Source organism: Acinonyx jubatus, chromosome X (genome assembly GCF_027475565.1).
Source record: "Acinonyx jubatus isolate Ajub_Pintada_27869175 chromosome X, VMU_Ajub_asm_v1.0, whole genome shotgun sequence".
Taxonomy (NCBI): Eukaryota; Metazoa; Chordata; class Mammalia; order Carnivora; family Felidae; genus Acinonyx; species Acinonyx jubatus.
Genome location: NC_069389.1, coordinates 66,857,036 through 66,880,328, shown reverse-complemented (window position 1 = coordinate 66,880,328; position 23,293 = coordinate 66,857,036).

Below are 23,293 nucleotides of genomic sequence, written 5' to 3'. Positions count from 1 at the left end.
TGTGGCCCATGAGCATGAAATGCCTTGCCATTACTTTGTGTCATCTTCAATTTCTTTCATCAGTGTTTTATAGTTTCAGATACATGTTTTTCATCATTTGGGTTAGGTTTATTCTTAAGTACCTTGTGTTTTTTGGTACAATTGTAAATGGGATTGACTCTTTAATTTCACTTTCTGCTGCTTCATTATTGGTGTATGGAAATGCAACAGATTTCTGAATTTTCATTTTGTATCCTTGGACTTTATTGAATTTGTGTATCAGTTCTAGCAATTTTTGGTGGAGTCTTTCAGGTTTTCTATATAAAGTATCATGTCATCTTGAAATAGGGAATGTTTGACTTCTTCTTTGCTGATTTGGAAGCCTCTTATTCCTTTGTCAGACTGCTGTGGCTAGGACTTACAGTACTATATTAAATAACAGTGGTGAGAGTGGACATCCCTGCCTTGTTCCTCACTTTAGAGGGAAAGATGTCATGTTTTCCTCCGTTGATATTATTTTACCTGTGGGTTTTTTATATGGACTTATGTGGATATTACCTGTGGATTGTTGTACATAGACTTTATTATGTGGAGGTATGTTCCCTCTAGACCTACTTTGTTGAAGGTTTTTACCATGAATGGATATTGTACTTTGCAAATGCTTTTACTGCATCAATTGAAATTATGATATATTTAGTATCCTTCCATTTATTAATGTGGTGTATCACATAGATTGATTTGTGAATATTGAACCACCTTTCAGCTCAAGAATAAATCCCACTTGTTTGTGGTGAATGATTCTTTTAAGATACTATTGAATTTGATTTGCTAGTACCTCGTTGAGAATTTTTGCATCTGTGTTCATCAGAGACATTGGCCTGTAGTTCTATTTTAATGGAGTCTTTATCTGGTTTTGGTATCAGGGTAATGCTGGCCTCACAAAATGAATTAGAAGTTTTCCTTCCATTTCTATTTTTTGAAATAGTTTCAGAAGAATAGATATTAACTTTTCGTTAAATGTTTGGTAGAATTCCCCTGTGAAGCTATCTGGCCCTGTACTTTTGTTTGTTTGGAGATTTTTGATTGTTGATTCAACTTTTTTGCTCATTATCAGTCTGTTCAAGTTTTCTATTTCTTCCTGTTTCAGTTTTGGTAGTTTATATGTTTCTAGGGATTTAATCATTTCTCCTGGGTGTCCAATTTGTTGACATATATTTTTTCACAATATTCTGTTATAATTGTTTGTATTTCTGTGGTGTTGGTTGTTACTTCTTCTCTATTATTTGTGATTTTATTTTGGGGGGGGGGCTCTTTCTCTTTTCTTTTTGATAAGCCTAGCTAGGGTTTTGTTGATTTTGTTAATTTTTTTTTAAAGAACCAATGATAGTTTCATTGATTTTTTTTCTTTTTGTTTCCACATCTTTTATTTATGCTCTAATCTTTATTATTTCCCTTCTTTTGGTGGCTTTATGCTTTGTTTGTTGTTGTTTTTCTAGTTCTTTAAGCTGTAATGTTAGGTTGTTTATTTGAGATTTTTCTTGCTTCTTAAGATACAACTCTCTTGTTCTGTAATTCGCTAGGAGCACTTTTTCTGCATCCCAAAAATTTGGGGCTGTCGTGTTTTCATTTTGTTTCCATGTATTTTTTTTTCAATTTCATTTTTGTTTTCTTGGTTGTCTCATTCATTGTTTAGTAGCATTTTGTTTACCTTCCATGTATTTGTGGCCTTTCCAAATTTTTTCTTGTCCTTGACCTTAAGTTTGGTAACTCTATGGTCAGAAAGTATGCATGGTATGATTTCAATCTTTTTGTACTTGTTGAGGACAGATTTGTGACCTGTATGTGATCTATCTTGGATAATGACTCATTTGCACTTGAAAAGAATGTTTATTCTGCTGTTTTAGGATGCAATGTTCTGAATATATCTGTTAAGTCCATCTAGTTCAGTGTATCATTCAAAGCCATTGTTTATTAATGATTTTCTGTTTAGATGCTCTGTTCCTTGATATAAATGGGGTGTTAAAAATCCTCTAGTGTTATTGCATTATGGATTAATTCCTTTATGTTTGTTATTAACATATATTTTTATATGTTTTATGTATTTGGATGCTCCCATGTTCAGTTCATAAATATGTACAATTGTCAGATCTTCTTGTTGCACATTCACCTTTATTATAAAATAGTTCCCTTCATCTATTGTTACAGTTGTTGATTTAAAGTCCAGTTTATCCTATAATCACATTGCTACTCAGGCTTTTTTTGATGACCATTTGCATGATAAATGTTTTTCCAAGCCCTCACTTTTAATCTGCACATGTTTTTGTTTTTAATTTTTTTTTATTTTTGAGAGTGAGAGACAGAATGTGGGTGGCAGAGGGGCAGAGAGAGGGGGAGACAAGGAATATGAAGCAGGATCCAGGCTCTGAGCTGTCAGCACAGAGCCTGATGCAGGGCTGGAACTTCCCATTTAAGCCAAAGTCGGATGCTTAACCAACTGAGCCACCTAGGTACCCCTAATCTTCACATGTCTTTAGGTCTTAAAAGAGTTTTTTGTAGGCAGAATATACATGGGTCTTGTTTTCTCATCCATTATGATACCCTATGTCATTTGATTGGAGTGTTAAGTTGATTTACATTCAGAGTAATTATTGAGAAATATGTATTTAGTGCCGTTTTACTACTTGTTTTGTCATTGTTTCTGGAGATTTGTTCTGTTACTTTTTTGTCTTTGTCATTATTGGTCCTTCCTTTCCACTCAGAGTCCCCTTTAATATTTCTTTCTGGGTTGGTTTAGTTTTCAAAAGCCTCTTTAGTTTTTATTTGTCTGGGAAACTCTTTAGAACTCCTTCTGTTATGAATGACAACCTTGTTGGATAGAGTATTTTTGGCTACAGTTTTTTTTCTTATCCCATTCAGCACATTGAATATGTCATGCCACTCCCTTTTGTCTTGCCAGGGTCCTGTTGGGAAATCTGTAGCTAGCTTTATGTGTCTTGCCTTGTAAGTTAAAGACAAATAAGATGTTTTCCTTAATAGTATATTTTGCAAATTTAATTACAATATGTCTTGGTGTTGGCCTGCTTTTGTTGATTTTGATGGGAGTTCTCTGTGCCTCCTGGATCTAGATGTATGCTTCCTTCTCAAGATTAGGGATTTTTTAGCCATTACTTCCTCAAATAAATTTTCTGCCATATTTTCTCTCCTTTCTTCTTCTGGGACTCCTATAATATGAATGTTCTTGCATTTTATGGATTTACTGATTTACATGAGTCTATTATCATGACTATCATTTGTCTTTCTTTTTTTCAGCTTCTTTATTTTCCATTATTTTATCTTTTAAATCCCTTGTTTCTTTGCTTTTCCTATATTTTTGTTCATTGCATCAAGACTGCTTCAAATCTCAGTTACTGTATTTTTTTATTTCTGAATGATTCCTTTTTAACCCTTTTATCTCTGCAGTAAGGGGCTTCCTGAAGCCTCCCATTCTTTTCTCAATCCCAGAGAGAATTCTTATGATTGTTGCTTGAAATTCCTCATCAGGTATGTTACTTATATCTGTTTCACTTAGATTTGTGGCCATGACCTTCTTATTTTTTCATTTGGGATGGATTCCTCCATCTTGGCATTTTGTCTAAGTCTCTTTCTTCTTCTCTGTGTTAGAAAATACCATTATGTTTCATGCTTCCAAGAGTAATGGATTTAGGAAGAAGGGGTCATATACTGTCCCAGGCCTCTTACTCTAGGTTATGTCTCTATTGTATGCTGTGTGTATTCTGCTGTTGTGTTTTGACTATTTCTTTTTTAGGCCAGTCTTCTGCAGATGTTCTTCTTGTATGTAGTGGGCAGTGTTTGATCTTTTACCAGAATGTGGCAAGTTTTACCTACATGTGTTCTCTGGTCTGCTTGTGAAATGAGACTTGATACTATTTCCACTAGAATTGAAGCCCTGCAGAATTCTCTCAGTAGGAAATATGATGTAGTCAGATATTTCTGCTGTTCTTCTGGGGAAGGGAACCACTGTGTTGGGACTGAGGTAAACTTAACCAAGAAGGGTTGTGCTGTCAAGTACATTTTCTACCTAAAATGGTATAAAACTATATATTACAAATATGAGGAAAACTGGAAAATTCATAAATTCATGGAAACTAAACAACCCGATTCTGGGACAATGATCAAAGAACTAATTCAAAGGTTATAAAAATGTATCTTGGCACAAATTATCAAACCTTAATGGGTACATCATAAGCAGTTATAAGAAAGAATTTTATACCTAGAGTTGCATACGTTAAGAAAATAAAAATATCTCAAATAGACAACCTCACTTTCTACATCAAGCAACTAGAAAAAGAACAAACTAGCCAAAGTTAAAAAAAGGAAGGAAATAATGAAAATTAGGGTGGAAACGAATTAAATAAAGAAGAGAAAAATAGAAAAGATTAATAAAGCTATGATATGGTCCTTTGGAAAGATAAACAAAATTGTGAAGCCATTAGCTAGATAAATGAAGAAAAAATGAAGAGAAGACCCAAATCGATAAAACTACAAATGAAAGAGGAGACATTACAACTAATACCAGAGACATGATAAAAATATATATATATATGGTAATACTTTAACAGACATACTCCAACAAACTGAACAAATTATAAGAAAGGGGTAAATTTCTAGAAACATAAAAATTACCAAGACTTAATCAGGAAAAATAGAAATATAAACACCAAATAATGAGTAAGAAGAATGAGTCAGTAATAAAATATCTCCGAACCCAATAAAGCCCTGGCCCTACCTGCTGTACAAATACCAGTTAAGTTTACTGCTAAATTATGCAAAATATATATAGCTGAATTAACACCTATCCTTATCAAACTCTTCCACAAAATTTAAGAGGAAGGAAAACATCCAAGTTTACTTTACCATCTCTGCATTACCCTTATACCAATGCCAAATAAAAAAGACTAGAAGACACAAACACTATATGCCAATATCCCTGGTGAATATAGATGCAATATTTTTCAACAAAACATTACAAAACTGAATTCAACAACACTTTAAAGGAGTATTTACCGTGACCAAGTGGAATTTATTCCTGGGATGCAAGAATGGTTCAAAGCATTAAAATAAAAATGTGTGTTATACTACTTTAATAAAATAGAAGTTAAAATGACATATAATCATCTCAATAGATGCAGAAGAAAAAAAAACATTTGAAAAGTACCACCCCCTTACATTTTAAAAACTCTCAAAAAATTATGTCTAGAAGGAACATACTTCAATGCAATAAATGACACAGTGACAACACACAACCGACATCATACTCAATCAAAAAAGTTTGAAATGTTTCCTATAAGATCAGGAACAAGACAAGCAAGTCCACTGTCACCACTCCTGTTCAGTACAGTACTGGAAGTCCTAGGCAGATCAATTAGACAATAAAAAGAAATAAATCACATAAGAATTAGATTGGAGAAAGTAAAATTGTCTCTATTTGCAGATCACATGATTTTACATATAGAATAATCTCAAAGACTCCACCAATTTTTATATTTAATCAATAAATACAGAAAACTTGTAAGATACCAAATCTACATTTAAAAATCAATGGTGGTAGATTTACATTTCTGAAAAAAAAACAAATGGTAGAACTTGGGGAAGAAGGTGGAGTAGGAGGACCCTAGGCTCACCTCATCCCATGATTACAACTAAATAATACCCATAGCGGTTTAAGTAACCCAGAAAATTGCCACAATACTGGTAGAATAAACTCCACATGTAAATGTAGAGAAGAGGCCACATCAAAAAGTGTAGGAAGGGAAGAGATGTAGTCAGGAGCTAAATGTATTGGCAATACTGTTTGTGGAGAAAGGAATGCCATGGGCACAGAAAAGAGAGAGAAACAGAGTTCCAAACTGGGATACCTGCAAGGGCAAGATGAATCCACATAACATTTAGCTTTGAAAGTCAGAGGGGCCAATTTTTCTGAATTTTTTTAAGCCAAGGGACTTAAAACCTAAAATTTAAAGCAATCAATGGCTTGGCTCTGGGAGAGCTAAGAGGGCAAGAGGAAACTGTCCCTTCCCACAAAGAAGGAATATAACAAACAGCCCATAGAGACACAGCATATAAGCAGCAATTTGAAAGGTGCCTGAGGCATAATGAGAGGAGTGTTATTTATTCATCTTAGAGCCTGTCCCAGATGAACAGAACTCTTCCTAAAGAGTTAGGGAGCTCTTCCTCAAGGAATAAAAGAACTGGAAGACATCATTTTCCTCCTCCACACCCCTACATAAACACAAGAGAACCTAAGGGCCTGGCTACTGAACTTGCTAGCATAGCTTCCCTGCCACCATATGCTGTGCATCTGCCAAACTACCACTCTGGACATTACCTCTGTCCCAGTGTTGCAAGACCCCTCAAATGGTACTCAAAGCTTGCTAGCACTGCCTCCATGCTGTAATTCCCCCTGAAATGTGCTTCTGCAGATCCAAAAGATATATTCAGTCTTTTTGCTGCAAGACCCCTCCCCTGACAGCACAGAGCTTTCTTGAACCAGCACCCGAAAGCACAGCCACCCCAATGCACTGCTCCTGCATTGTGCTTTGGAGGACCGGTCCTCACCTATATGCTCTTGGCCAGGATGATGGTGCAGGCCTGACAGTGTAGAAACAGCCTCTACAGTGACAAGCACCACTCCAAAGTGACTCCTCCCCTCAAGAGTGGGAAAAGTAACCAGACATGTCAGCCAGGCTGCTGCCCAAGCAGTGGACTGGAGGGAAACAACTGGTCTGATGACAGGTCCCACCCACCAATGAAAGCTTCTCAGGGGACAACACAGGGAAAGCACCCTGCAGTTTGGTGCTACAGTGTCTCTGGCAAAAGTCTGGTCTGAATCAATTCAGGTGCAAGTCATCCCAAGACTGGCCTGCTAACAGAGACCAAACACTGCACAAAGCAAAGACAGGCCTTGCAATCAACTGGATTGAAAGAAAAAGTGGCTGAGATGCAACAGCAGGGCAAACACATGACACACAAGAGACAGCCCTGAAGCACCAGTTCTCATGAACAGAGGATACTACATAACAGGGCACTACAGAACCTCCTCCTCATTAGGCCATTATTTCTAGTACAGGAATGTAGTTATCTTTCCTAAAATAAGGAAATAGACACAGAGAGTGAGAGAAAAAGAGGAGACAGAAGAATATGTCCAAAATGTAACAACAGGACAAAAACTCAGCAAGAGACCTAAGTGAAACAGACATAAGTAAGGTCTGATAGAGAACTTAAAGTAATGATCATAAAGACAGTCACCAGACTTGAGAAATGAGTGGAGGACATCAGTGAGACTCTGGAAAAAGAGATGGAAAAAAAGGAACAAATCAGAGGTGAGGAACACAACAAATAAAATTAAAAATACACCTGATGGAATAAATAGGGGGCTAGAGGAAGCAGAGGAAGGAATTAATGATCTGGAAGACAGAGCAATGGAAATTAATCATGTTGAGAAAGGACAGAAAAAAGAATTATGAAAAATGAGAGTGAACATACGAAACTCAATAACTCCATCAACTGTAATGACATTTGCATTATAAGAATCCCAGAAGAAGAAGAGTGAAGAAGGGGCAGAAATTTTATTTGAAGAAATAATAACAGAAAACTTCATTAATATGGCTAAGGAAAATAATACTCAGATCAAGGAGGCACAGAAAGCACCCAAAAAAATCAACTTAAGGAGGTCCACAACAAGTAGCATAGTAATTAAAGTGAGAAATGAAGTGATAAAAAATTTAAAGCAGCAATAAAAAAGAAGGTAGTTATATTCAAGTGTAACCCCATAAGTCTATCAGTGGGTTTTTCAACAGAAACTTTGCAGGCCAGAAGGGAATGGCATGATATATTCCTAATGCTGAAAATGAAAAATCTGCAGTCAAAAATACTCTGTCTAGCAACACTACCATTCAGAATAGAAGGAGAGATAGAGTCTCTGAGTTAAACACAAATAATACAAAACAAAAACACTAAACAAGTTCCTGACTACTGAACCAGCCTGGCAAGAAATATTAAAGGGGATACTTTGAGAGGAAAGGAAAGACCATAAATGAGACTATGAAACCTAAGTACCTCTGCATAAATTAATAAAGGAATTCACAAAGTAAAAGGATGTAAAATATGACACCATATACCTAAAACATGGTGGGGGTAGGAGTAAAGTTGGGTTCAAATTGAAGTGACTATCAACTTATCTACTGCTATGTGTAGGAAATGTTAATAGAAACCTAATGATAATTACAAATCAAAAACCACTAATAGATATGCAATAAATAAAAAGAGAATAACCCAACTGTATCACTGAAGGAAACCAGCAAGGCATGAAAAGAGAAAAAGAAGAAAGGCTTATAGAAAAACTATAGAAACAACAAAATAAGTAATAAAGTGGCAATGGATACATACATAACAATAATTACTTTGACTGTAAATGAACTAAACAATCCAATCAAAAGAATTAGGGTGACAGAATGGTTAAAAAAACAAGACCCATATATATGCTGCCTACAAGATACTTATTTAAAACCTAAAAACACCTTCAGGTTGAAAGTGACAGGTGGAGAAATATTTACCATGCAAATGTATCTCAAAAGAAACCTGGGGAAATATTTATATCAGACAAAATAAACTTTAATCCAAAGTCTCTAAAAAGAAACAAGGAAGGACACTATATGATAATATAATGACATATATGATAATAAAGGGGGAAATCCAACAAGAAGATATAACAATTGCAAATATTTATGCACCAAGATGAGTGCACCCAAATACATAAAACAGTTAATAACAAACATAAAGGAAGTCGTTGATAATAATATAGTAATAGTAGGGACCTTTAACACTACATTTGCATCGACAGACAGATCATCTAAGCAGAAAATTAACAAGGAGACAATGGCTTTAAACACACTGGACCAAGTATATTTAACAGATATATTCAGAACATTCCATCCTAAAACAGTAGAATACACATCCTTCTCAAGTGCACATGGAACATTCTTTAAAATAGGTCACATATTCGGCCACAAAAATGTCTCAACAAATTCAAAAGAATTGCAGTCATACCATGTAACTTTTCTGACCCCAACACTGTGAAACTAGAAATCAACCACAAGAAAAAATCTGGAAAGGTGATAAATACATGCACATTAAATAACATGCTACTAAACAATGAATGGATCAACCAAGAAATCAAAGAAGAAACCAAAGATCACATGGAAACAAAATGAAAACACATGAAAATAAAAACACAATGGTCCAAAATGTTTGGTACATAGCAAAAGTGATTCTAAGAGGGAAATTTGTAGTAATACAGGCTTAACTCAGGATGCAAGAAAAATCTCAGTCTAACCTTACACCTAAAGGAGTTAGAAAATGAAGAATAAACAATATCCAAAAACAGTAGAAGAAAATAAATAATAACCATTCAAACATAAACAAAATAAAAACTAAACAAAAATAAAAACAGAAAACAAAACAAAAAGCAGATAAATGAAACCAGGACCTGATTCGTGGAAAAGATCAACAAAATTGAAAAATGTTTAGCTAGGGGCATTTGGGTGGCTCAGTTGGTTAAGTATCCAACTCTTGATTTTAACTCAGGTCATGATCCTATGGTTCATGGAATTGAGCCTGTGTCAGGCTCTGCACTACAATCGCAGAACCTGCTTGGGATTCCCTCTCTCCCTCTATCTCTGGCCATCCCCTGCTCTCTCTCTCTCTCTCTCTCTCTCTCTCAAAATAAATAAATAAACATTTTTAAAAAATTAACCAGACTCACCAAAATAGAGAGGGTGAGAGAGAGAGAGAGAGAGAGGGAGGGAGAGGGGGGATTCAAATAATTAAAATATCAAAGTTTAAAGATAAATAATTTTAGAAGCCGCATGAGAGAAGCAAAACATTACCTGCAAGGTAAATCCTTAATAATATCAGCTGGTTTTCCAGCAGAAAATATTCAAGCTAGAAGGGACTGGCAATGTATATTCAAAGTGCTTAAAGGAAAAAAAAATCTACAGTCTACAATCAGGAATACTCTACCTGGCAATCTTATTATTCAGATTTGAAGGAGAGATAAAAAGTTTCCCAGAAAAACACAAATTAAAAGTGTTTATCACCACTAAACCAGCCTTACAAAGGATGGTAAAGGGACTTATCAAAGTGGAAAATAAATGGCCATAATTAGACGTGAGAAAATTAGGAACAAAAAGTTATAAATATGATAGCATATACATAAATGTGAGGGAGGGAGTAAAAAAAGGAAGTTTCTTTGGAATGTGTTTGTACTTAAATGACAACCAACTTAATATAGACTGCTGTATACTTAGGATGTTATATATCAATCCCATTGTAACTACAAATCCAAAAAATATAATAGATGCACACACACAAAAAAAAACAATAAGGAGAAATAATGCCAAACATAACACTACAGAAACTCCTCAATCACAAAGAACAAGAGAAGAAAAAAGGAACAGAGAACAACTGCAAAAATAACCAGAAAACAATTAACAAAATGGCATTAAATACATACTTATCAATAATTATTTTAAATAAGTGTCCTAAATGCTTCAATCCCAAGACATAGGTTATCAAAATGGATAAAACAACAAGACCAATGTATACGTGGCCTATAAGACACTCACCACAGATCCAAAGACACATACAGACTAAAAGTGAAGTTATGGAAAAACATATGCCATCGAAAATTGAAGTGAAGAAAAAGCTAAGGTAGCAATACTTATATCAAACAAAATAGACATTAAAACAAAGCCTGTTGCAAGAGATAAAGAAAAGAATTACATCGTGATAGAGATCAAACAAGGAAATATAAAATCTTCAAAAATCTTTACACACAGTAATGACACAATAAATGCATATAGAAAATATTAATGGACATAAGAAAAGACACTGATGGTAATACAATAATAGGGGGCACTTTAATGCCCCACTTACATCAATGTATAGATCATCCAGTCAGAAAATTAATAAGAAAACCTTGTCTGAATTTCACATTTCACCAGATGAACAAAACAAATATGTACAGAACATTCCATCCAAAACCAGTAGAATGCTTCACCAAAAACCATACTACATCTAGGAATAAACCCGACCAAATAGGCAAAAGATCTATACTCTGAAAAATATACAATGCTTATGAATGAAATTGAAGAGGTCACAAAGAAATGGAAAACCATTCCATGGTCATGGATTGGAAGAACAAATACTGTTAAAATGTCTATACTACCTAAAGCAATCTACACAATTAATGCAATCCCTATTGAAGTACTACCAGCGTTTTTCACAGAGCTAGAACAAACAATCCTAAAATTTGTATGGAACTATGATATACCCCAAATAGCCAAAGCAATCTTGAAAAAGAAAAGCATAGCTGGAGGCATCACAATTCTGGGCTTCAAGCTATATTACAAAGCCATAGTCATCAAGACAGTATGGTATTGACACAAAAACAGACACACAAAGCAAGAAAGAATATCCAAGGTGGGGGGAGGGGGAAACAGTGTCCTTAAAAAATGGTGTTGGGAAAACTGGACAGCAAAATGCATAAGAATGAAACTGGACCACTTCTTACACCATATACAAAAATAAATTCAAAATGGTTGAAAGACCTAAATGTGAGACAGGAAACCATCAAAACCCTACAGGAGAACACAGGCAGCAACCTTTTTGACATTGACCATAGCAACTTCTTACTAGACACATCTCCAGAAGCAAGGAAACAAAAGCAAAAATGAACTATTGGGACTTCATCAAGATTAAAAACAAAAAAACAAAACAAAACAAAACAACAACAACAACAACAACAACAAAACCTTCTCTGTAGAGAAGGAAAACAATCAACAAAACTAAAATAAGCCCATGGAATGGGAGAAGATATTTACAAGTGATATATATGATAAAGTATCCAAAATCTGTAAAGAATTTATCAAACTCAACACCCAGAAAAACAAAATAATGCAGTTCAGAAATGGGCAGAAGACCTGAATAAACATTTTTCCAGAGAGGATGTTCAGATGGCTAACGGACACATGAAAAGAAGTTCAACATCACTCATTATGAGAGAAATGCAAATTCAAACCACAATAAGATACCACCTCATATATCTCAAAATAGCTAAAATTAACAACACAGGAAACAACAGATGTTGGCAGGGAATCAGGGAAAAGGGAACCCTCTGGCATTGTTGGGAATGCAAACTGGTGCAGCCACTCTGGAAAACAACATGGAGTTTCCTCAAAAAGTTAAAAATAGAACTGCCCTATAATCCAGCAATTACAATACTAGGTATTTACACAAATGATACAAAAATTCTAATTCAAAGGGACATGAACCCAGATGTTATAGCAGCTTTATCAACAATAACCAAATTGTGGAAAGAATCCAAATGTCCATCAGCTGATAATTAGACAAAGAAAATGTGAAATAGAGGCACCTGGGAGGCTGAGTTGGTTGGGCGTATGACTCTTGATTTCAGCTCAGGTCATGATCCCAGGATCATGGGATCGAGCTCTGCTTGGGATTCTTTCTCCCTCTGCCCCTCTCCCTGGCCCATGCTCTCTCTCTCTCTCTCTCTCTCTCTCTCTCTCTCTCTCTCTCAAAATGATGTGATACACTCACACACACTACTACTCAGGTATAAAAAATAATGAAATCTTGCCATTTTCATGATGTGGACAGAGCTAGAGTATATTATGTAAAACAAAATAAATCAGCCAGAGAAAGAGAAACACCATATGATTTCTGTCATATATGGAATTTAAGAAACAAAACAGATGAACACAGGGGAAGGAAAATAAAGAAAGGACATTATACTTCCTTCTTAACCATAGACTCTTATCTATAGAGAATAAACAGTGTTGCTGGAGGTGAGGTGGGTGGGGATGGGCTAAATTAAACGGGTGATGGGTATTAAGGAGGACGCTTGCGATGAAACCTGAGTGTTATATATGTGATGAATCACTAAATTCTACTCCTGAAACCAACATTATACTATATGTTAACTAACTAGAATTTAAATAAAAATTTGAAACAAATTACCAGTAACCAATATACTTTCAAGTGCACATGGAAAATTATACAAGATAGATCACATGTTAGGCCACAAAACAAGTCTCAATAAATCTAAGATTGGCATCATATCATACCTTGTTTTTGACTCCAATAGTATGAAACAATAAGTCAATTACAAGAAAAAATTGGGAAAAAAAACCAAAAACGCTGAGACTAAAAAATAGTAAGCAACCAATGACTCATGAAGCAATCAAAGAAATAATAAAAAACATACAAGAAGGTAAACGAAAATGAAAACACAATGATCCAAAATCATTTGGATGCAGCAAAATCAGTTCTATAAGGGAAATTGATAGCGGTAAAGGGTTACCTCAAGAAACAAGATGTTGAGCATCTTTTCATGTGTCTGCTAGCCCCTCACACTGGTCAGAGTGTCTAAAATTAACAACTCAGGAAACAACAGATGTTGGCAAGGATGTGGAGAAGGGAACACTCTTGCTCTGTTGGTGGGAATGCAAACTGGTGCAGCTTCCCTGGAAAACAGTGTGGAGGTTCCTCAAAAATTAAAAATAGAATTACCCTATGACTCAGCAATAGCACTTCTAGGAATTTATCCAAAGGATACATGAGTCTTATTTGTAGGAGCACAGGTATGCCAATATTTATGGCAGCACTATCAACAATAGCCAAATTATGGAAAAAGCCCAAATGTCCATCAGCTACTGAATGGATATAGAAGATGTGGTATGTATATACAATAGAATACTACTCGGTGATGAAAAAAATGAAATCTTGCCATTTGCAACAATGTGGATGTAACTGGAAGGTATTATACTAAGTGTAATAAGTCAGAAAAAGACATCATATGCTTTCACTCATATGTGTAATTTGAGAAACTTAATAGAAGACTATAGGGGAAGGGAAGGAAAAATAAGTTACAGAGAGGGAGGCAAACCATAAATACTCTTAAATACAGAGAACAAACTTATGGTTGATGAGAATGGGGAGTTGGGAGGTGGGGGAAATGGGTGATGGGCATTGAGGAAAGCACTTGTTAGGATGAATCATGGGAATCTAATCCCGAAGCCAAGACTACACTGTACACACCGTATGTTAGCTAACTTGACATTAAATTATTAAAAACAAAAAAAGAAACAAGAAAATGTTCAAATAGTTAATCTGATCTTACACATAAATGATGGGAAAAAGGGACAAACAAAACCCAAGGTGAGTAATAAAAAGGAAAAAAAAAACACAAAGATCAAGGCAGATATAAGTAGCATAAAGTCTAAAAAATGTAAAGACAAGAAAAGGAAAAAGTCAATCCTGCCAAGAGCTGCTTCTTTGAAAAGGTAAACAAAATTAAAAATCTTTAGCCAGACTCAAGAAAAAAAGTGAAAAGGCCCAAAAAATGAAATCAGAAATGAGAGAGAAGTGACAATTGAAACCACAGAAATACAAAGGGTTATAAAAGAATACTAAAAAAATTATATATGAACAAATTGCACAATCTGGAAGTAATGAATGTATTTATAGAAACATATAACCTTTCAACACTGAATCAAGAAATAGAAAAGAAAAAAAAAGAAATAGAACATTTCAATAGAAGAATTAATAGTAATGAAATTAAATCAATGATACTGATTAAAAAAATACTACCAAAAAATTTCCAGGACCATCTGGATTCACAGATGAATTCTACCAAACATTAAAAGAAGAGTTAATACCTATTCACCTCAATCTATTCCAAAAAGAAAAAAGAACCAAAAAAAAAAAAAGAAGAGCTTCTAAATACATTTTATGTGGCCAGCGTTACCCTGTACTAAAACCAGATAAAGACACAATAAACACACACACACACACACACACACACACGCACACAATAGGCCAATATCTCTGATGAACATAGATGAAATACTACTAAAAAAATATTAGCAAACCATATTCAACAATACATTAAAGGAATTACACATTACAATCATGTGGGATTTATTCTGGGTACACAAAGATTGTTCCATTATTGCAAATCAATCAATATAATATATGATATTAACAAAACAAAGGATTAAAAGCATATGATTACCTCAATAAATGTAAAAATACCATTTGACAAAGTACAGTATCCATTTATGATAAAACTCTCAACAAAGTGGCTTTAGGGTGATCATGCCTCAACATAATAAGAGACATATATGAAAAACCCATAGTTAACATTATATTCGATGGTGAAAACTTGAGAGGTTCTATTTTAAGATTAGGAAAAAGACAGGGATATCCAAAGTCACCATTTTTATTCAACATAGTATGACTGGAAGTCCTACACATAGGTATCATACGATTTTACTCACATGTGGAATTTGAGAAACACAACAGATGAACATATGGAAAGAGAAGGGAAAATAAAATAAAAACAGAGAGGGAGGCAAACCATAAGAGGGTCTTAAATACAGAGAACAAACTGAGGGTTGCTGGAGGGGACGTAGATGGGGGGATGGGTTAAATGGGTGATGGGCATTAAGGAGAGCACTTTTGTGGATGAGCACTAGGTGTCCTATGTAAGAGATGAATCATTGGGTTCTACTCCTGAAGGCAAGAATACACTGTATGTTAACTAAATTGAATTTAAATAATAAAAAAAAGACAAGCAATAACAAGTGTTGTCAAGAACTTGGACAAAAAGCTATTATTGTACACTGCTGGTGGAAATAGAAATTGATAGAGCTACTGTGGAGAACAATATGGAAGTTATCTAAAAATACAATTACCATATGACTAATTAATTCTACTACTTAATTTTTGTGAAAAGAAAACAAAAACACTAAATCAAAAATATATGTTCATCCTTAAGTATATTAAAGCATTATGTATATTAGCCAAGATATGGAAGGAAGCTAACTGTTCATGGATAGTTGATTGGACAAGGAAGATGTATATACATATACATATACATATACACATATACATATATACATATGGTATACACATGTACATATAGAAAAAAATGTTACATAGCCATAAAAAAGGATGAGATCTTGCCATTTGTGATAATGTGTAGAACTAACAGATATTATACTAAGTGAAATAAGTCAACCAGAGAAAGACAGATACCATATGATTTCACTCATATGTGGGATCTAAACAACAAATGAGTAACAAAGAAAAAGCAGAATCGGATCTATAAATATACAGAAAAGAATTATGATTGCCAGAGGGGCGGAAAAAGGAGGATGGGCAAAATGTGTAAAGGGTATTGGGAGATACAGCCTTCCAGTTATGGAAAAAAATAAGTCATAGTAATAAAAGTACAGCATAAGGAATATAATCAATGATATTGTAATAGCATTGTGTGGTGACAGATGGTAGCTACATTTGTGGAGAGCATAGCATAATATATAAACTTACTGAATCACTGTGTTGTTCCCCTGAAACTAATGTAACGTTTTGTCAATCATAGTCAAAACTTTTTAAATGTAAACAATAAAAACAAATTGAAAATAAGGATTTAACCATTATTAAAAAATTATTTATAAATATGGACTATATAATAGTTTTATTTTTTGAAATAAAAGAATATTAAAATGTAGTTCAAAAGAAAATATTTTTTCTTTTTCCAAATTTTTATATAAATTCTAGTTAATTAACATATAGTGCATTATTAATTTCAGGAGTAGAATTCAGTGATTCATCGCTTACATACAATACCCAATGCTCATCATAACAAGTGCCCTCCTTAATACCCATTATCCATCTAGCCCATTCCCCACCCACCTCCTTCCATCAATCCACATTTTGTTCCATATATTTAAGTGTCTCTCATGGTTAGTTTCCCTTTCTCTTTTTTCCCCACTCCCATATGTTCATCTATTTTGTTTCTTAAATTTTGTATATAAGTGAAATCATATGGTATTTTTCTTTCTCTGACTTATTTTGCTTTGCATAATACACTCTAGCTCCAAACATATTGCAAACGGCAAGATTTCATTCTTTCTGAAGGCTGAGTAATAGCCTTCAGATATACATCTTCTTGATCCATTCATCAGTCCATGGACATTTGTGCTCTTTACATAGCTTGGCTATTGTTGGTAATGCTGCTATAAACATTGGGGTGCATGTACCCCTTCAAACCTGTATTTTTTGTCCTTTTGGATAAATACCTAGTAGTGTAATTGCTGGGTCTTAAGGTAGCTCTACTTTTAACTTTTTGAGGAACCTCCATACTGTTTTCCTGAATGCCTGCCTGCACCAGTTTGCATTCACACCAACAGTGCCAGAGGGTTCCCCTTTCCCTGCATCCTTGCCAACATCTGTTGTATACTGTGCTGTTAATTTTAGCTATTTTCACAGATATGAGTTGGTATCTCATCATGGTTTTGATTTGCATTTCCCTGATAATGAATGATGTTGAGCATCTTTTCATACTTCTGTTGACCATCTGGATGTCTTCTTTAGAAAAGTGTCTATTCATGTCTTCTGCCCATTTCTTAACTGGATTATTAATATTTGGGGGGATGTTGATATATATATATATATATATATATATATGTACATATATATATATATATATATATAATTTATTGTCAAATTAGTTTCCATACAACACCCAGTGCTCATCCCAACAAGTGTCCTCCTCCATGCCCATCACCCACTTTCCCCTCTCCCCCACCCCCTATCAACCCTCAGTTTGTTCCCAGTCCTTAAGTGTCTCTTATGGTTTGGCTCTCTCCTCTGCAACTTTTTTTCCCCTCCCCCCCCATGGTCTTCTGTTAAGTTTCTCAAGGTCCACGTATGAGTGAAAACATATGGTATCTGTCTTTCTCTGCCTTATTTCACTTAGCATAATTTGGATACTAACCCTTTATCAGATGTCAACTGCAAATATCTTCTCCCATTCAATTGCTTGTGTTTTCGTTTTCTGACTGTTTCCTTCTCTCTGGAGAAGCTTTTTATCTTGATAACATCCCAATAGTTAATTTCTGCTTTTGTTTCCTTGCCTCTGGAGATGTTTCTACTAAGAAATTGCAATGGTTAGTGTCAAAAAGCTTGCTGCCTTCTACTGTAAGGTTTTAATGGTTTCTGTCTCACATTTAGGACTTTCAACCATTTTGAATTTACTTTTGTATATGGTGTAAGAAAGTGGTCCAGTTTCATTCTTCTGCATGTTGCTTTCCAGTTTTCCCAATATCATTTGTTGAAAACACTATTGTTTTCCCCATTGAATATTCTTTCCTGCTTTGTTGAAGATTAATTAACCATATAGTTGTGGGTTCGTTTCTGGGCTTTCTGTTCTGTTCCATTGATCTGTGTGTCTGTTTTTGTGCTAATACCATACGGTCTTGATGACTAAAACTTTGTAATATAGCTTTAAATCTGGTATTGTGATGCCCTCACCTTTGGTTTTCTTTTTCAGGTTTGCTTTGGCTATTTGGAATCTTTTTTTGTTCCATACAAATTTTAGGATGTTTGCTCCAGCTTTGTAAAAAATGCTGTTTGTATTTTGATGGGGATTGCATTAAATGTGTAGATTTCTTTAGGTAGTATAGACATTTTAACAATGTTTGTTCTTCCAATACGTGAGCGTGGAATGATTTTCCATTTCTTTGTGTCATCTTCAATTTCTTTCATAAGTGTTCTATAGTTTTAAGAGTATAGATCTTTTACCACTTTTGTTAGGTTTATTCTTAGATTCCTAATTTTTTGGTGCAATTGCAAGCAAGATCGATTCCTTGACTTCTTTTTTGGCTGCTTCATTATTGGCATATAGAAATACAACCAGTTTCTGTACATTGATTTCATATCCTGAGACTTTGCTAAATTTGTGACAATACTTCAGTTGACAGGTAAAATAGTTGTAGAAGTTTAAGGTGCAAAAATTTACACACCTGTGTTATAAGTCACACAGATGAAAAGAATAGCATTGGGAATTTAGTCAATAATATCTTAATAAGTACTTAATAAGACCTAGAATCATTTACTTGAGTGCCTATACACTAGGGAAAGGAGAATATACAGTTACTTTGAGGAATATTGGACACAGTATCTGACTTGACATTGATATCCAGAGAACTGAAGCATCACCATCACGGTACCCTTAGTAAGGCCTTAGAGATGGGTTATGGGTTGAATTGTGTCCCTCAAATTTCTCTGCTGATATCCTAACCTTCAATACTTCAGAACATGACCTTTGAGGGAGAGTCTTTACAGAGATAAATGTTTAAATGAGGTCATTGGGATAGATCCCAATCTAATGTGATATGTCTCCTTATAAAAAATGGAAATTTGGACACAGAGACATATGTAGAGGAAGAATACCATGTGCATATGAATGCATCCATCTACAAGCCAAGGAGAGTCCTTCCCTCACAGTCCTCAGAAGGAACCAACTTTGTCAACACCTTGATTATGTTGTTATAGCCTACAAAATTGTGAGAGAATAAATTTATATGGCTCAAGCCATTCAGTTTGTGGCAGCTTAAGTACCTGCCACTTTGGTAGGCTACCCTAGAAAACAAGTACATATAAACAGGTAATAAGTAGAGTCTTGGTTATGATTGGTCTAATGGATGTTGCAAACACAACCACTGGTCATTTCCTCAACTTCTAAGTGTATCATTTAGCTGTATACATGGCAGTTGGAGTAACCCTCTATGTGGTCCATGGACTGTGGAGTAGTAGCTATTATAGTAATGAAATCAAGTGGAAACCTTAGAAACTTCCTCTCCACCCTTTAGGAAAAACATACAAGTATATATAACATCCCTAGGTCCACTTGGGAATGATTTATATTACTTTTAAGGAGAAAAAGTATACAATAATAACATTCCCACTCATAGCTCTGCTTAATTTGTGAGTTTGCCTACTGAGAAAACTGGATGAATCATGGAGAATGACTATAAACTACTACAAGTTCATCCAGGTGGTATTCCCAACTGTAGCTGCTCTGCTAGACATGGTGCTGTTGCTAGATCAGCTTGGAAAGACCTCACATACACTGATTTGGGAAATTATTTTCTATTTATTCAGAAAAGGGAAACAGAAAACAGTTCACAATCATATGAGGCAATGATATGCATTTACAGTTTGCTGAGATCTATGTTAAATCTCCCATTCTTTCTCATAATATAGTCTAAACTATTCTGAAACATCTGTATACCCTATAGAATATTACAGCAGTGGAATTATGCTGATTAGGCATGATAATAAAAAAATTGAAAAATATGCTGGAAGGCTTTATTAAGGGACATTTATTTCAGAGAATGGAGGACAAATAATAGAAATATTCAGGAACTTGCAATTTTACTAAAACTTTTAGTCCAGTGGTCAAAGACATGCTGAGACACTGCCCCTCTACAGAAAAAAAAAAAGTTGTGTCTGGCATTTATTACTAAGCAGAAAGAAATACATTGTCTGGTGGTCTTCTTTGGATTCTGGAGTAACACAGTTCACACAAAAGAATACTGTTCCATTTGACTTACTGGGTGACACTAAAGGCTGACAGATTTCAATGGGGCCTTGAAACAGAAAAGGGCTTGATAATAAGCCCAAGTTGTGGTGTCAGTATCCCTGCTGCTTGTGGCACAGAATGAAGAAAATTCTCTGGTTTTGGAGGTGTAAGTGAAAGGGAAAGGTGCAATGTGGTGTTTCTGACAGGTGCCAGTGTGAGAATCTCAATTAAAGCCCCTGGGTTTCTGGAGCAAAGCGTTGGTGTCTATATCCAAGAATTATATGCCCTTTAACAGACAACTCTTGGCATGGTCCTGGACTATAATAGAGACAAAATGTTTTACAATAGGATACCAAATGATTATGAATCCAGAACTGCCAATCATAATCCAGATTCTGTTGAAGAATTTTTCCTAATCAAAAAGTCATGAAGGCCCAGCAGCTATCCATCATAAAATGGACATGGTCATTCTGGGATCAAGTCTAAGCAGGACCAGAAGTTATAAATAAATTTTATGAACAGGTTACACAGACCCCTATGTCATCCAACATACTTGCACTAGCACCCTCCCTCTGCTTACACCTGTGAATATTTGAATAAGGAGAGAAAGCCTGAATTTCATTCATAAATAGGTTGGTTTAGTTTGTGGGTTCAAGCTAAAAATATATGGTACCTACATTACAGCCACACTCAGGGATGGCCTTAAAGGAGTATAGTATCTAACCAGAGGATTCACTTCACAGTAAAGGAGAAGTGGGAGTAAACTAGCCAAGAGATTCACTGGTAATACATATTGCACTATCCAGAATCAACTGTCTTCAGAGAGAGCCTGAATGACCTATTTAAGGCATAATAAAATATTAACTTGGGTGCAATACTCTTCAAAATTGAGTGACATTCTTTAAGATGCAATGCATGCATGAAAACAGCAACTTCTATGTAATGGTGTGCCTTGAATAGGGAGAGCATATGTGCTTAGAAATGAAGTGATATACTAAGGAGTGGCCTCACTTACTATCCCTCTCAATGGCTCACTAGAGCTTGAGTTCTTCTTGTTACATCAGTTCTGGCCAATGTAGTGTTATAAGTCCTAATCCTCCTAAAAGGAACATATTCTTGCCAGGGGAAATAGCAATAGTCCCAGTGAAGTGCAAGTTATGTCTATTGACAGGGAACTTTGTACTCCTTATGTTTAGAGGCCAGCTATTGTGAAGAAAAATCACCACCTTGACAGGGTAATTTAACCTGATCAGCAAGAGGAGATAGAGTTCCTTTTTACAATATAAGAGAGAAAGAATATCTGTGAAAGGCACATGATCTCTTGGTACTGTGGTACTTGATACTTCCATTTTTTACTATGAATGGAGTTTGAAGAGGGTATGATTACTAGGGTCTCAGACCCTTCTGGAATGAAATTGCAGGTTGCACCACCAGGTAAGGCAGCAAGATCTATAGAAGCAATACCTGAGGATGAAGAGAAAGAATGGACAGCATAGGAAGTCAGCCAATTGTGGCCCTAACATCAACAACAGTGATGAAGGCTATTGTTTTTCCACTTTTCTCCCTAAGAAGAAGTCCACAGGAGCGTTGGAGGGATGAGTATGGATAGAGAAATTAATCTGTGTAGTGACTGAGTTTGCTGCTCAGATCTCACTTCAAGAAAGATTGGGGCGCCTGGGTGGCTCAGTCGGTTGAGCCTCCGACTTCGGCTCAGGTCATGATCTCGTGGTCTGTGAGTTCCAGCCCTGCATCGGGCTCTGTGCTGACAGCTCAGAGCCTGGAGTCTGCTTCTGATTCTGTGTCTCCCTCTCTCTCTCTCTCTGCCCCTTCCCGACTAATGCTGTCTCTCTGTCTCAGAAATAAATAAACATTAAAAACCTGCATATCAAGATAATCCCTTCTTTAAAAAAAAAAAAAGAAAGAAAGATTGTGCTATGAGGAGTGTAGATACTGATAGCCTAAAGCTACTGAAAATTTGAGATCCACCAGTGTGCAAGCCAGGGCCACTCTTTCACTGGATTGCTTCCAGCTAATGATTTAGCACCATGGGGGTACAAAGGTCAGGATATTCCTTACCAACACAAACTCTTCTAAAGAGCAGTATTTACTCATGGCTTTTCACTGGCCTGGTTGAGACTCTCTGAGCTGCATCACAGTCTCAGGCTCTTCCTTCCAGCTTTCCTTTTTCTTTCTCTTTTAACATGGGTCACAACTGCATGGTAATCTGAAGATTCTCCCTACCTACTCTTTCTCCTTTTCTCCTTTACCTTTCACCACTGTTTCCCTTAGTAAGTCATTTATATTTTTCATTATCCCTTAGCTTGTAATTCCTGGAGGATCGCTGGTGCTCTAGGGTAGAAGTCCAGAGAGACATTTCAGGTGGAGGATAAATTCTCTAGCTGCCATTTGCCAACTGTTTTGGAAGTATTTTATCTATCCTTGTGTACTGGCTGAATATTGGTATTGGGTCTAAATTTCATCCCTGTTTCTCATTTATTTCTTCAACATCACTTATTATTTATAGGTAATTGCTTTTATTATTTTATTTTATATCATTCAAGAGCTTCTTTTAGGAAATACAGGTACACACACACACACAGACACACACATGCATTCTCTCTTCTCTCTTTTAAAAAATACTATAGCTTCTATAGCATATAGTCTCTTATTCACCTTGATTTTTTTCACTAAAACTTAAGTAAAAGATCTTTCCATCTCACTACATAGAGAGCTTCTTTATTCCTTTTCAGATTCATGTGGCATTCCATTACAATGAAATACTGTTATATATTCAAATAATCATTT